General features: G+C 39.5%; 1 long non-coding RNA gene across 1 annotated transcript in view; it reads right to left on the reverse strand.

Annotated features, from left to right (window-relative positions):
- Nucleotides 1-772: 772 nt before the first annotated feature.
- Nucleotides 773-17,049, reverse strand: part of LOC148217156 (uncharacterized) — a 44,762-nt gene continuing 28,485 nt past the window's right edge. Inside the window, exons 4-6 of the long non-coding RNA XR_015797265.1 lie at nt 6,712-11,106; nt 5,504-5,736; nt 773-804 (exon numbers count right to left, since the gene is read on the reverse strand). This is a non-coding gene — a long non-coding RNA (uncharacterized LOC148217156). The remainder of the gene's footprint in view (nt 805-5,503; nt 5,737-6,711; nt 11,107-17,049) is intronic.

Raw genomic sequence — 17,049 nt, forward strand, 5'->3', positions numbered from 1 at the left:
ACACCAGCTGGATAATAGAAGGATAATTGAAACATAGTTTAAAGCTCTGATTTACAGGCATTGCAGCACCACTTTTATTTGTGGTACAATGCGACACTTCTGGGCTGCCTCTTGAAAAAAAAATTAAATAGGTATTGTTTTCTAACCAGGCTCAAGATAAGAGTTCACTTGATTAATGTATGGTATGTTTATATATATATTCAGTGCTAGGCTCCCAGTTCATGTCATGTCGTAGTCAGGAGCCAGCTTCTGGTTTGGGACAAAAATAAAAAATCCTATCCAGGAAGACATTTCTTCTTCTGTTTTGTCCTCCTTCTCCTTTTTCTTCTCTTCTGTCTTCTGTTCTTCCATTTTTGTCCAGATAGTTCTTCAAAATATTATTTCTATCCCAGCCAATTCCAAAGTAGAGATGTGCATGCCCAGAGGGAGATGCAATGGAAAAATCAGAGTGGAAATTCTCCCCAGTGTTTCCATTTAAAAAAAAAATCATTTCCCAATTTTCTTTTTCTTCCTAATTCTCTCTCTCTCTCTCTCTCTCTCTCTCTCTCTCTCTCTCTCTTCCTCCTCCTCCTCCTCCTCCTCCTCCTCCTCCTCCTCCTCCTCCTCCTCCTCCTCCTTCTTCTTCTTCTTCTTCTTCTTCTTCTTCTTCTTCTTCTTCTTCTTCTTCTTCTTCTTCTTCTTCTTCTTCTTCTTCTTCTTCTTCTCTTTTTCAATATTTACTGGGGATTTTTCTCCCAGGTCTTCACAGAAACTCTGCAAAGAGTCTCACGTTCCTGAGATTTTTATGCCACATGGAAAGTAGCACTGGGAAAAGAGAAGGTGAAAATTCAACCATGTGTTTCTGCATTCATTAATCATATTTATTATTATCACTGCATTTTTTAAACATCTAAATTTTGCAAGAAAGTCACCAAAACTTTCCACAAAATCTGCAGCCAGTAGCAGTAGAAGATGAAGTATTTCAGTATTTGCAGGATGAACTAGAGTTTTCTAAGGTACTGTCCAGGTGATTGATGGACCTACTGGAGTTCCAGCAACAGCTTGGGGTTTTCCCTGAGGATCTGGTGGGCAGTTCAGTTGAGGCCCTAGTCACTGCCTGGAATGGGCAGGAATCTGGGTCCTTGGATCGTATCGCTCCTATGTGGCCTCTCCCTGTGTGCCAATCCTGGGGTGCACCTTGGTTTACTGAGCAGCTCCAGGAGATGAAATGCCAGAAAAGACGCCTGGAGCACCGTTGGAGGAAGACTCAAAGCAACTCTGACTAGACATGGTAAGAGCCCATATTAGGGATTACCTTGTGGCAATAAGGGCAGTGAAAAGTCAATATTTCTCTGTCCTTACTGCATCTGCTGATAACCATCCAGTAGTCCTGTTTAGGGTGACCCATTTCCTATTGGGTAGGGAGACCCCCCCCCGAACATCTGCTGGGCCGTTGTGAAGATTATTCACTCAGATTAGCTCTGTCTTGGACTCTGACTGGGCAAAGCAGGCTGAGGTGCCTGGAGTATGGTCTGGTGGTGTGATCTGGGATGAGTTTCAGCCAGTGACTCCTGAGGAAGTGGAAACCTGACTGAAAAGGGTCTAGATAATCTGGTTCCTCCAGGGTTCTTCTCAGCTGCAAACTGACAGCCTTCTCAACAACTTTCCCCAAGAAAGGAAGGTTGGAGACTGGTTGGTAGTTTTTGAAAACCTTTGGGTACAAGGACAGCCTCTTGAGGAGGGGGCACACCACCACCTCTTTCAAGGCTGGGGGCATCACCCCCTCCTTCAAAGAGGCCAACACTACTGCATGGACCCAACTGTGGGTCATCTCCCTGATGGTGGTACATCCATCTTGCACTCCTTGATCTTTCAGGGCTTTCAATACCATTGACCATGGTATCCTTCTGAGCCAGCTCCATGGATTGGGGATTGGGGGCACCATTTTATAGTGGTCTTCTTCCTATCTTCAAGGTTGGTTCCAGTTAGTGTTGCTTGGTGGGGAGAGATCAACCCTAGGCCACAGGGTTCTATTCTCTCTCCCCTCCTTTTCAACATCTGGGTGAATTGGTTTTCAACATTTGAAGCCTCTGGATGAGGTCATCTAGCAGTTTGGAGTTTGGTATCAAACTGAGTTTGGTACACTGATTATACCCAATTATATTTTTTTACTCCAGGCTGGCCAAGTGAGGCAGTCATGGTTCTGTCCCAGTGCCTGGAGGCTGTGCAAGTTTGGATGGGGAGGAACTGTCTCCGACTCAATCCTACCAAGACCAAGTGGCTGTGGGTGTTCGGACTGCCCAGATCTGAGGTTATTCCAACTTTAACCTTGGATGGGATTGCACTTCCCAATCAAGGATGGTGCACAATTTGGGGGTCTTCCTGGACTCACAGATCCTGCTCAATGAGCAGGTGGCAGCTGTGGCCAGGAAGGCTTTTGCCCAGCTTCATCTGGTGCACCAGTTGCACCCTTTCCTAGATCTGGGGGCCCTTCAGACAGTCATTCATGCCCTGGCCAGCTCACTTCTTGACTACAGCAACATGGTCTACATGGGGCTGCCCTTGAAGACCACCCAGAAGATTCAACTGGTATGGAATGCAGTGGTGTGGGCAGTGATAGGCATGCCTCAATATACCCATGTAATACTTCTGCTTCGTGAGCTGCACTGGTTGCCAGTTTGCTTTCAGGTGCAATTCAAGGTGCTGGTCGCTACCTATAAAGATCTATATGGCATAGAGTCTGTTTACTTGAGGCACTGCATGTCTCCTGTAGTATCTGCCCAACTGGTTCAATCTGGCAGGGTTGGCATGCTCTAAGTTCCATCAATTAAACAATGCCATCTATTGGGACCCCAGGAAGTGTGCCTTCTCTGTAGCAGTGCCTGCTCTCTATGAGGTTCCCCTCCAAATTCTAATGGCTCCCACCCTACTGGTATTTTGAAGGGCCTTAAAGATCTGGCTCTTCACCCAGGCCTTGGGAGAGGATATTGATGCCTCTTTCTTCCTGACTGTTCCCCTCTGCCATTGTTGTCCCTTTGCCTTGTGCTGTTTTTGTGTTTTCTGTATTATTTGTTTTTTAAATGTTTTGACAATTGTAAACCACCCAGAGTCACCAGGAGTCAAGCAGCACATAAATTTAATATATTATTGTTGGTCACACAGTCAGCCAGATGTTTAGGCAGGATTTGGCATTTTTATACATCTATTGAATCCTTTCCAAGGACCTGGGATAGGCAGATGTATTGTGATGAATCATCATCATCATCATCATCATCATCATCATCATCACAACAACATGAAATCACAGCTGCCAGTTCTTTAGCTGGTGTTGGCCTTCATTAGCATCGAGTTCTTCCCAACAACCTAGGATGTTGTAATGTATTGGCGTAGTATATGTGCGGATCTAAACAGGGTGGCCTTTTGTAATTGACAGATTACATTTTGCCAATGAGATTTTCTAAGTGCCATCCAAGGCTTTTTGATATGGCACCCAGTGTGCCAATAACCACTGGGACCACCACTGCCAGTTTATGCCATAATCTTTCAACTTCGATTTTCAGATCTTGATACTTCGTGATCTTCCCCAATTCTTTGTCTTCTATTCTACTATCCCCTGATATTGCCACATCAATTATCCACACAATTCTTTTCAGCCACAATTAAATCTGGTGTGTTATGTACCAAGACTTTATAAGTTTGTGTTTGGAAATCCCACAATATTTTAACCTGCTCATTTTTTATTACTTTTTCAACTATATGTTCCTACCAATTTTTCATTACTGGCAGATGATAATTTTTACAGATATTCCAATGAATCATTTTGGTGACTGTGTTATGTCGTTGTTTATAGTCAGTTTGTGTGATCTTCTTGCACAAGCTGAGTATATGATCTACTGTTTCCTCTGCTTTTTTGCACAATCTACACTTTGAATCATTTGATGACTTTTCAATTCTAGCCTTGATTGCATTAGTTTGAATAGCTTGCTCTTGAGCAGCCAAAAATCAAACCTTCAGTTTCTTTTTTTGATGCTCCAGTTGTAAGCCATTGCCAGGTTTTATCATCATCCACTTTCCCCTCAATCTTTCATAGAAATTGATTATAATTTTATATTATATAATTATATAACTGTACATATATATACATATATAATTATTATATATTATATAATTGTAGAAATTGTTGTTGTTGTAGGAAGGAGTGTAACTAGAGGAGGGGGATAAGTTGAAAGTTAAACTCTGTGCAGTTTAACCCTGTGTAGTTACAGGTCTCTTAATATTATATTTTAGATTCAAAACACACACACATTTTTATTCTGCTAGGAGTTTTAAGCGCTTTAAGCAGAGATGTACTCCAGCTGAGGAAGAAGCACCAATTCAAGGTAGAATTGTTCTGCCTTGTGAAAGAGTGGATCAACCTTTTCTATTTTAAAAGCTCAGCATCAGATAGGGCTATCATAACTGGGGCACCAAATCCAGATGATCAGTAGACAGCAGCGAAGAGACTCTAACTGTTTGCTATTGTGTAGTCATCTGGATTTTCAGAGGCCACATTCAGTAGCCCCACCAGAAAGCCTCATCCCAAAGTGTGTCTCTGGAGCTCTAGCACATTGGAAATAATCTCAGCAGAATGTATTGTCGAAGGCTTTCACGGCCGGCATACAATGGCTAGTGTGGGTCTTCCGGGCTGTGTGGGCGTGTTCTGGAAGTTTTGTTTCCTAACGTTTCGCCAGATGCCGGTCACAGATGCTGGCGAAACATTAGGAAACAAAACTTCCAGAACACGCCCACACAGCCCGGAAGACCCACACCAGCCAATCTCAGTAGAAGCTGTCACACAAAAAAAGTTTTCACTATTTATCTAATTATCATTTTGGGAAGAAGTATTGAATCCAGTGATCCTTGCAAACAGATTTAACTGGCTGTCTCACTCACAGCATCTTGAGAGAGATGTAGAGAATTCTTACTAGCTTGATCCTTTGCTCTCCTCATTGTTTCCCCATCTTCCATACATTCACATGGTGAGAAGTGTGGTGGATGTATTATCTACCTGACTGACTTAAAGATTATTTTCTTTTATGGAAAAAGCAAATGGATGAGTCAATGTCTTGTATTTTTCCTCATCCTCAATCCCCAACAGTCAATTCCATCACATTCAAGAAGGAGGAATCATTAATTATTGAAGCCACCTCTTTGCACAAAACTCCTCAGCCTTTTTGCTTGAAATCTTTCACCCTTTAAAAAGGCAAAAATGTAAAATTCTATGAAATGTGACATACTTCATTCTTAATAGCTACCTAGCTTTAAATATAATTCTGTTTTGGTAAAAAGTGATAGAGATAGAGATACAGATAGAGATAGAGATACAGATAGATACACATATACACACATATGCATACATTTTAAAAACTGGAAAGTGGCTCAAAATTTCCAGCACTAATTTTTATGAACTTTGGCATACTTAAACTTGAACCCAAGTGAGAGTTCAAATAGAGTGTCCTGGGAGGTGAAAATGCTCTGATACTACCTTGTCTTGTATTGACTCCTGATGTCAAATATCATCCTGGTATCAGTCCTGATGGCTGATAGATGAGTCTCCACAATGAAGGCATCTTCAAGACAGCCTCTCCTTCAAATCTTAATATCTGGCTTAACTGTTGCAAAATCAAATTGGATCTGTGTTGGTTGCCGTTGGTGCACTTGTCATAATTGAGTACGTGGGCTCTTCACTTAAGTTGCCCTCCGTGAATTCAGTGACAGCTAAGGATCAAGAAACACTGCTAAGGTGCATGCCTGCTCTTTCAGAAGGAGTGTAATCTTATCCAAAACAATCTGAAACCCAATCCCAGAAACCAGTTGCCTGCTGAACAATAGACCTTCCATCTTGTCTGGATTTAATTTCAGCTTGTTTTCCCTTATTTATTTATTTATTTATTTATTTATTTATCAAATTTATGTATACCACCTCTCTCACTGGATAAGTGACTCTAGGCGGCATTAGATAACGTGCTCATCCAGCGCATTATCAAACTTAGGCAACATTTAAGCCTATTGATTGCTTCCTTGGAGTCCGAAGGGAAGGAACTGTAGAGCTGGGGAACATCAACATAGAGGTGGCACTCTACTCAAAGCTCACCTTTTCTAGCAGTTTTATGTAGTTGTTGAACCAAATGGAACTGCATAGGGCATCATAGTTCAATGGCCTTGATGTGTAACAGTAGTCCCCAGTGAACAGACATAGCCCAACAGAAAGGACTGAAACTACTGCAGAATGGAACCCTGAAGTTCCAGTCTTTTCACACAGAAGGATACCAGGATATATAGTATCAAAAGTCACTGAGAAGTCCAACAGGGCTAGATAGGTAAAAGTATATTTTATGAGCTGTGAAGCTTCCTTTTGAAATACCATCCCAGCCTGAATCCACAAGGTTATTTTAATAATTGTCAGCTATATATTATCCTCTTCAATTCAAATTAGACATGACTTTAAATACATCTTTGTATTTAATATGCACTTTTTTTAAAAAAATAATCTAAAATAAGAAATGCTATAATTATTTGGATCCCTGCAGGCAAGGCCGGAAAAAAGTAATTTTCCCTCTTCTGGTACTATAGAATATGCCTTTTCTGAAGCTGTTCTTTGCATTTGCTTTAGTGTAGTAGTTTTCTTGGAGTTATTTCTATTATTTAAAAAAAAGAAACAAGACTGAAAATATGGTCTTAAATTCCACTTACCAGGATCACAAGGTGACTTCAAACTGCTGAATTTCTGAATCAACCCGATCACATCCCTAATACTGCACATGAATACTGGCAGGCAGAAACAGAATTTCACATCCTGAAGTAGGTCCTGTAGCACCTGAAACCCCATAACAGGCCCAACTGCCATAGCACGATATTAAATCTCAGTGCATCTCAAACATTGACACAAAATGCTCCCACCAGCTGGGCTTTGAGGGCAAGCAACCATTACCAGTGCTGGAAAAAAAATAGATTTTTTTTAAAAAATAGATTATCAGGAAAGTATAGCTTAGGATAGTATTAGGCAACTTTAAGATGCATGGAATTCCCCAGCCAGCATAGATAGTCCTTATACTGCTGATAGCACAGGAATTAACATGAAGACTTTGTTTCCCTTTGCTCATCTCACAGCACCATCAATAAGGGTTTTTTTCCCCCAATTTCTATTTCTGCTGAAAAAGACCTCTCAGTGACTTTTCTTCCCCTCCTATGGAAGGGAAAAAAGTAACTGGATTCAGCTCACAAATTTAACACTTATCAAGGAAACCTTGTGGTATAAGTGTGGCCAGCAATTATGTCTGGGGTTTTTAAAAAGTTTAAATACTTTAAAATGTTTGGCATACTGGTGGGAGAGAAAGGAACTGACTGCCATTAGAAGCACAACGTGGAGGAACCTGAGCAAAACCCACCTACTTAGCAGTGTTAACTAGAGCTTCTTTTTTTCTTATCAGTTAAGTATAACAAAGTGGGGGAGAATTTTTTATCAGGATAATAGGAGAGAAGAAAGGATTTAGCCTCATTTCTCAGGCAAAATGAAAATATGCATCCTCCCTTCCCTGGTGCCATGTCTACATTTGTGAATCCATGTAACACCGCCAACACCACCAAAAAAAAAATTATTTCTGTATGGCATTCTTCCAGATTGCCCTACAGAATACATGGGAGATTACAGGATTGCTTATGCATGTAAATAAAATACTTTCTTTTTGTAAAAAAAAAAAAGTCAATATACATGTGCTATTGCATTTTGAGGTTTAGTGGATTTATTTGGATTATTTCAGGATGTTGTAAGCCACCCAAAATCTTGGGAGCTGAGCAGCTATATAATAAATAAGGTGGGGAGAGAGGGAAAGAGAGAAGCAGAAGAGACTGTGCATCTTCCACTTCCTTCAGAAATTGTCCTAAGCACAGCTGGGGCATTGCATTCCAATAATCCTGCCTGCACATGGAGTATGGAATCATGTGCTCATTCCCCAAAGATCTCACATGACTTTCCTAGACAGTTCTGTCTTTGCAAGTTTGGCAAAGTCTTGAGGGAGGCAACAGCTATCCATGGGTCAGACGCTCCAGGCAATCCGGAGCTGTCGGTTGTAAAGAAGAGCTTAGGCAAGTGCCACGAGCATGAGATCTTTGTCAAACATGGAGCATGGAAATACTGTAGGTGTGGCTAGAGAGGAGCATAGCATTAGGGTAAATTCAGGGCAGTCCTGCTCCCCCACTAGTCAATACACCTCTGTTCTTATATCACTCACAGAGTAAGGAAAATGACCTTCAAATTCTGTTCGTACGTTCAAAGTCCTATAAATCTACAAAAGTGGTTTAGCTAAACCAGAATGCAGGACAGATCAAATAAGAGCAGTAAAAGAATTGAACAGAGCAGTTTTCAAGGTCCTGTTTTTCTCCAGGTATGTTGGACTACAATCCCTCTAATGCCTTGCCAGCATGGCCATTAACCTGGAGTAGAGGAAATATTCCAATTCCAAATGTACCATCTTAAAAATTAAACCAAGACATTCTTCTAAAGTATGCTATATTGAATCTTTATCCTTCTTTTCTTTTTCAGTACTGTAGGGGGAAAAATGGAAATCGAGCTCTCTTTTGCTTTCAGCTAGCAAACTTCACGCCATTATTGTGAACATATTTTATCACAGAAATGTTTTGAGTCAAAATATCTTGTTTCTAACAGCATCTCAAGAGATAGTAACAAGAGAGAGAAAATGACTTTTTTTATCAGTCACAATTCATATAATGTGACATTCAAACTCAACAAGTGCTATTCAATTGCATGTAAGTCACTCAAGGCGATCAAAACACTTATCTCTTTTATGCAAAGAAAAACAGAGGTGAGAATCCTGAAAACAAAACAAGGGAAGCTCTCACTTCAATGCATGTTTGTGTGTGTCTGTGTGTGCACAAGTCAGTTGGAGTTGAGCTCAACTCAGAGAAGTCTATCTATCTATCTATCTATCTATCTATCTATCTATCTATCTATCTATCTATCATTATCTATCTATCATCTATCTTTCAATCATCTATCTAGCTATCATCTAGCTATCTACCCATCCATCCACATGCACACATAATGTAAAAAATTCTTACAAATTTATGAGCACAAACTCCCCCATTTATTAAGGAACTGAAGATATATTTAAACACAGATACCAAATAGCTCTACTGTTAATGTACTGCATTGTGTCAAGGACAAGAAATGAAGCTGTATATCATAATCCAAACTGATCCATCCAAACCAATGTATATGTGAGCACAAAGATTGCTGGGTCATGCTAGCAATCATCAACACCTAATTTCATTATGTTCCCCAGGAGCAAAAGTTTTTTTTAAAAAAAGCATGGACTCTGTAAAAGATCAGGTAAAATGGTGCGCCTAATTTATTTCCTACTTATTATTTAGTCAAGCACAATACCTCAAAAAAATCCTAAATGGTTTCAGAATACACTTGGAGCTGCAAACTGCACAGCATGTGTAGAAATTTATACCAACTCCACATAGATTATTAGACTTCATAATAAGGGATGCTGGAAATAGTGCAAACAGCCAGGAATGTCCTCTTGGTCTTTAAAGCGTGACATCATATGATGGGCTGACTGATGATAGCAGTTCCAGCAGTTCCAGTTGCGGTCATTAGGCGGATCCCACATGGATGTTAGGTGCAGTGTCACATGATCACCATTTGCAACCTCCTGCCAGCTTCCCTGTTGACTTTGCTTGTCAGAAGCGGCAGTGAAGGTCGCAAATGGTAATCATATGACCATGGGATTCTGCAACCTTTGTAATTGTGAGCCAGTTGCCAAGTGCCCAAATTGCGATCACATGACCATGGGATTCTGCAACCTTTGTAATTGTGAGCCAGTTGCCAAGTGCCCAAATTGCGATCACATGACCACAGGTTTGCTGCAACAGCCACAACTTCTAGGACCAGTTGTAAGTCTCCTTGTTCAGCACTGTCGTAACTTCAAACAGTCTCTGAACGTGTGATCGTTAACCAAGAACTACCTGTATTACAGCCGCCCCACTGTAAAAGACTGAACAGCTTACAACAGCCAACATACAATTAAAAACATAACAACAAAGCATAGCAGCCCATACAAAAGCAGCCATAATAGCCAAAATCAGTTCATTGTGTTAAGCTGTAAAGCAAAAGTTGCCTCTACACACCTTCATAGAAGAATGGCATATTGTTCATGAAACAAGTCAACACCAGCATTGTGTCATTGAGCTTTTCTAAAATATTTTTTTAAAAATCCTTCAAAGAGACATAAGACATTTTGCAAATATTTGGAAAGAGAATTAAGCTAATATATGTAAAGATCTGCTCCTATTTGATCATCTTGATTCAATTTAATAAACTCTGTCCAGTTTTAATAAACATTGGATTAAGATTACACTTCTTAGGAACAAACTGTGTATAAACTGTGCCTGTTCTAGGTTGTTACTGTGTGGAGTTAGAGCCCCTGAAGACAGAGTGGGGGGAGGCTTACTCATTCCCTCCCCCCTCTTCTGCCACTGTTTCATCACTTCTCACATGAGTGAAAAACAAAATAACCAGAGAGATAGAGTGCCTAAAGTGGCCACATCTTTGTGGGCCAGTCTAGGCACTTGACTTTGTGTCAGCACCTGGGAAAGATAGAGGGTTAACCCTCTCTTTTGTATTTACATGACATGGCTGACTAGAGAAGTTTAACGTATCACAAAGCAACTCTGGACATTTTTGAGGGGAGGGCATGTTAAAACTAACCCTCATTAATCTCACTGCTGGCACAACCCCTGATCTCTCCTAAATTTTGTTGGAGTTTTATATATTTTGAAAGACATTTTAGATTGTCTCTCCTTTGAGATTATTACTTTTATTTATTTATTTATTTATTTATTTATTTATTTAATTTTATTTTATTTTATTTTATTTACATGCTACCCATCTCCCCATATGTCTGTCTGTCTGTCTGTCTGTCTACATTTTCCATCAGTTTGGATTTGACAAAGTATATAGAAAATCTTTCCTGAATTCTTTTCCTGGAGTTTTGTACAATTCCAAATCACTTTAACGAAATCTTCTCCAAAACATAATTCTTTGGCAGTATATAAAGGAATCTGTCAAAACAAAACAAAACAAAATGAAACAAAACAAAACAACTTAAATATTTCAATTATATGTGTATTTGTATCAACTCTCTGCAACAATAGTATTGAAAAATGGAGTAGTCCTGAAATGGACAAGAACACTATCATACTGTTGTAATATAGATGGAAGAATATTTGCAAAAATATTCTGATAGGCAGTTGAATACATTGCATAGGCAGCTGTGCCTGCTGTTCCTACGTCAGGATGCTCTTTCCCCTGTACACCACCAGAGTCAGTATGATCCAGGAAGTTTGCAAATATTGTAAAGAAAGAAAGAAATTCCAATTCCAGTGAACTGGGTGGATATTTGTTCAAATATACATGTGAACGTGCATCCTATTCTTCAGTTTCCCATTCTTATTGGCCCCAAAACATTGGGATCATTTGGTCAGAAATATGAAACGTTGCCATAATTCTCCAACAGCACTTTATAACTAAATTCTACAGTCCTTTTCAAGGGTTAGACCCAAGATCTGTGTCTGCCCATCCCTCTTCAGAACAAGCCCCATTCCTGGCCAAAAAGTTGAATTGTCTTTCCATGCCTCCATCTAACCTATCTCAGGAATGGTGACCCAGAAAAGATGCTATTGGACAATTTGATTTGAGTGCAGCACTGAACTACTAGGGGGCATTCAGAGGAACTGCACATGTGAACCTAATGTTTACAAGTCTGCCTTCAGCTAATCACTGGAGGTATTATAAGCTTAGTTGTTCCCTCCCCACAACTCCAGAAGGTGCCATCCACTCTTCTTCTTTTAATTCAGTGTTATTGACATTCAGTGCTTATTGCCATGTGAGAAGCTGTTACTCCATTATTCAAGGTTATTTTGCACCCACTCCAGGTTGCTTCTGGGTCTGCTCTATGGCTCAAGGTGTAGGATGACATATTCCTTGTCACTGGATTACATTTGGTTGTCGACACTGAAACTGAGTTAACTTCAGTTTGTCTTGGTCTCCATTAGGTTTGGATGGCTGTACAACTGCAAAGGCAGGAGTGTAAATCTAAACATCTGTCCTGGATCTGACAGTCAGGAATTGGTTTTTTCTGTTTAATTCTTATAGCATGGGTGGCATTTACACAGAGAGTAGAAGGCTGGGTTTCACCTAGGTATCTGGATTAGTCAGTTTGGGCAATCTCAGATGATCTCCTTTGGGATCACTTTTACATTCTTTGCAGGGGCATTCACAGGGAAGGTTAAAAAAAGTCAAAATGGCACTGCAAACTGATGGCCAAAGCCACACATTTTTTTACGTTTGTCACTTATGCCATATTGACCTTTGTTACCTTCTGTGAACAGGCTTTATTCGCCCTCCAGTTTTGCAGTTCCACCAATACAGCTGTATCCTTACTTTCTCTATCCTCTTAAGCCTATTTCTGTTCAGCATCTCCATTTGCATGAGTGGGGGAATGGGGTTCAATCTGCCTTAATTCTTTTCCTAGTGGTTTCTCTCTGCAATATACAACTCTCTGTTTTTACAAAAGCTTTCTTTCAGGGATTTTGATTAATTTTCATTGGTGAGTTTTCACTCAAATGCTTACATTTATATCATTCTGAAGTCTCTGTTCTCATCTTTTTAATACATTTGGTCTTTCATTGCATCTTGATTGGATAAATAAATAATTGCATCTTTTTACAACTGCAGAATAATTGTATAAATCAATACTGCAAATAATAATTTTATAATAAACTGCAGAAACTTACCAAGTCCCAACACCTGCAACACCAAAACATCTGTATCATGTTTAATTGTACAACCTTCTTTTAATAACCTTTCAGCCAGTCAAAGGATATTTTCATATGGGGCTAATGCTCAGTGTTACATGCAGAGGCAGATGGGCTCAGAGACTGCTTCTGTGGCTATGATTAGCAAAGGAGAATAATGGCTTCCTTAGGTTACAGCCTTGGCAAGCTTGCAGGAAATGGACTGGCAAAAGTGGTAGCAGATGTTTTTGAAAAGATTCATTGGCATTTCTTCTGCTGTAGTATTACTTCGGGTGCCCTCTTCTAAACTGGTCAAGGTAATGAGCTACTTTCAGCCATTTGTTGATCTGGGCTTTATACATCCCAGGTCTGCTAACTTGCGATGACCAGGAAAGTCCATTTCATTGCAACCATCTAGGTTTTGCTCAAGAGATCAAAATGAAAAGAAAGCAGCTGCTGAGAGACAGAAATTAGAACCTACATTTACCATGCACTCTTCAAGTAAAACCAAAAGCAAGTGGTAAACTTTTTTCAGCATCTTGAAAGAGGGATGGAGGGAGCATAACTGAAGGATGCTTGTTTCTGGAGGCATTGTTTTTCCATCATCAGGCTGGCCTTCTAGAATGGCCTTCAGAAGTCCATTTGGCCCCAACTCTAGTTGCTTCTCAGAAGCTTTTGAAAATGGAGCTTTTCCAAAAGGCATTTGGGGGCTGATCCCAGATGCTATCTGGCTGTTTAGGCATTTTTTATTGTTGGCTTAATCTTTATTATTATCATTGTTTTTTAAGTGGTGAACTGCTGAGAGTCTGCATACAATTGCAGCAGGATATAAAGGTGTATAAAGGTAGGTATACATACATACATACACAAACAAACAAACTTACATTCATAGGAGCAGAAATCCCACGCTATCACAAACCCAAACATGCAAAAATTCAAAGCAATGTGTTCACACAAATACAGTATTAAGTATCTTGCCATTTCATTTGTTTGTTTATTTAATTTAAATGGCCGCCCAACTTGTCAGTTGTGACTCTGGGTAGCTGACACTGGATTAAAACAGATAAAAAAACAACTGAAACAAAAATTGACAAAAAGAACATAACAGAGAGACAGACTGGTCTGGTGGTTGAAGTGCTGGACCAGGAGCAGGATGGCCATGAGTTCTGCCTAATCCTGCCTTAAGCACAGAAGCTGGCTGGGTGACTTTGGGCCAGTCACTCCCTCTCAGCCTTAGGAATAAGGTAATGGCAAACCACTTGAGCCATTGCATGTCAAGCATGAAAAAAGAATCTAATACAGCTGAGACCAAACAACCACAATCATTTTCCTAAAATATTTCAAAATGGGCTCATCGAACCCTCTGGCCCAAAAGACAGGTATTCAAGATCTTACAGAAGGCCAACAGGATCGAGACCATCCACACGGGCAAGCACAACAGATGGTATTGTTTCATAGAAGGAGCTGGAACATGCCCATCCTGTTGGATCTTGTGGGATTAGCAGAAATAATTGTAGACAGGTGGTCTGATTGGGAGCAGGAGAGAAAATTTGATGTCACTCAGGGCAGTAGAAGCATGTGCAACCTGTAACCGTCACTTGTATTCTATTCATGTCACTCAGACTAGATATCTGATAAAGATGTTTTGCATTATTTCAAAAAGTCAACTTTGCTAGATTTGATTAGGAGAGAAAAGAAAGGTAGAAACAACCTTTCTCATGATAGTTTTCGTTTTCTCAGAAACCATGGTTCCTTTTTTTGTGCAATTTATCTACTACTACAATCTCATGGATGCTAGACAGTTTATAGATATTAAAATAACAATAAAATAAAAGTACATTTTAAACCTTCAATAACAAAGCTGCAACAGTTAATACCAAATAATAAGTAAATACACATACACACACACACACACATATGTACACATATAAACACACATGCACACAGAGTTGTGGTGTTCATTGTAAATACAAGTCACCTAGGGACTGTGGTTGTCTTTTATTTGTCCTAATCTTGTAAGCTGTGTTTAAAAAAGAGCAAATCTATAAAATGCAAACATGTCTTTAAGGTACTGACAGTGTAAAGTCTCTTTTAATGTCAGAACTTTATGGTTGTGCTAGTAAAGAAATTATGGCAATGGCACTGTTCCATGAAATATTTTTGAAAGCGTACAAAGACATTGTGTGAGACCTTGTGCAGCTCCTTGTTCTGGCTTGCATATGGAGATGTTCAGCAAGACCTTATGCAAGAGACTGCAGAAAACCTTGAAGGCACAGCAGTGCATAATTGTATTAACTGTTTAGCCTTTCTGTGCATAGAAACACTCATTGAAGGACAACACTGAACCCAACATGATGTCCATACAAATTTGAATATTTAAATATTCCATTCATATTCAGATAGATAATTAGAGCATTAAAATATCGTATTCATATATTTTTCATCATTTTCAGATGGGCATGGGCAACTTTTAGGTAGCCAAGAGGTTTTGGGATTCTTGGAGGTTTTGGGTGGCAAGGTTGCCCATCCCTGCCCTACATACTTAGGACGGAGACAATTAAGACATATCTTAAAATATCATTTCTGAGTGTTTCAGCCACAAAATGACATGCTGGTTAATCAAGAATCTAGTAACACTTTTGGAATAGTTTCTTCTGGCAAGCTTCTCTAGGGCTTATCTATTTATCAATCTTTTGTTTCCCCCAGGTCCTTGGCTGAGAGATGGTGATATACAGTGATTCAATAATGATGAAAGTTTGGACAAAGTTGCAATAACTTATCTGCAAGGTTACAGATGCAAGTATAGAAGACTTGCTGTTGTTGATTAATATTATTAGGTACTCCAGATGTCACATATCATCTGCACAAAGCAATTTGTATTCTAAATAATACAGGATCGAACTAATCAGAGTAGACCTATCCCCACATAAATATGAATTCTCAGTTAAGGGTTCTTGCCATCCCAAGGAAATATCAAAAATAGATCCATCAGGTAGCCTGCTAGCTATTCAACTCTTATATAAAAAGAGGAGGAGAGAGATGGGGGTTCTGGGAGTTATAGTTTAACTACATCTGAAGTGCCATGAGTTCTCTGCTCCTATTCTAATAGTTCAAGATCACTGTTATTTGTAAGTATGTCCTATGAACTGCAATGGGCTTACTTTCAAGCAGCCTTAAAAGTTTAGAGGTTTTTTTCATCAATCCATAAAAAAGAAGGCAATACATCAGAAAAATGCACCGTTCCAGTATCTCATGGTTGCATAAAGATATATACAAAATTGAACAGGAATACAAGGTTCTTTCAGCAATCAGTGATAGATCCAGATTCTGGGCTGCCTGGCAAAATGGCTCCCTCCGAGTAATTCCTTTGACTGCTGTGAGATTAAGTCTATGCTTGATCTTAGCAGGTTCCACAAGAATTAAGGCAACCTGGATGAAGACTGTTCATCTAATTGTGGCTCTGTCAAACCAACAGGGTACAAGAGACTCTATTGTCACCTGACTTTCCAGCCAGTCAAGATGATTATGAGCCATGACCTAAAAGAATAAGGTTTATCACATGACTGCGTTTTCCTGGCAGAGGGCACATAATTAGCATTTTTCTTACCTGGGAAGTGACTTTAGACTAATCATAGATGACTGTGACTCTCAGTCAAAACAAAAAAACTGAAACTTTTTCCTTCATGCCCACCTCCTCCTGACCAGTACCTGGTCAAGATTTGGATGTTCCATAGGATCTTTGGGGATGGAGAGGGAATATTAATCTAGCTGTTCCTGAGCTTTGATTAGAGGGCACTAAACAGATTGGATATTATTGTATTTGATGTGTTTTGTTTTTAAACCTAATTACTGTATAGGGGATTCCTAGAGTCTTTGGACTGAAGCAGCATATAAGCCCATGTAATTAATAAATAAACAAACAAGGTGTCCTCTATTTTCTGTACACCTACAGCAAAAAAAATAGAACCCTATTCCTTCTCTAAAAATGTATTCCGCCAATGATTACATAAACACTGCAGTTTTTAGCATTTAAAAGGTTACACTACAATTCTATATCTTAGCCATTATCCACTTCTCAAAGTTTGTCAGCAAAGGAGATATCTTCCAAATAAGAACAGGCATTTTCTGCAAAGAATCTCTCATCAAAGACAATAGAATATGAAGGTAGAAGCTCCAGTGTTTTAGACTGCCTTCCAAGTAATTCAAAAC

This window comes from Python bivittatus, unplaced genomic scaffold (genome assembly GCF_059951505.1).
Source record: "Python bivittatus isolate LINGU-HERP-01145 unplaced genomic scaffold, Pbiv_v1 ctg000020_np1212, whole genome shotgun sequence".
Taxonomy (NCBI): domain Eukaryota; kingdom Metazoa; phylum Chordata; class Lepidosauria; order Squamata; family Pythonidae; genus Python; species Python bivittatus.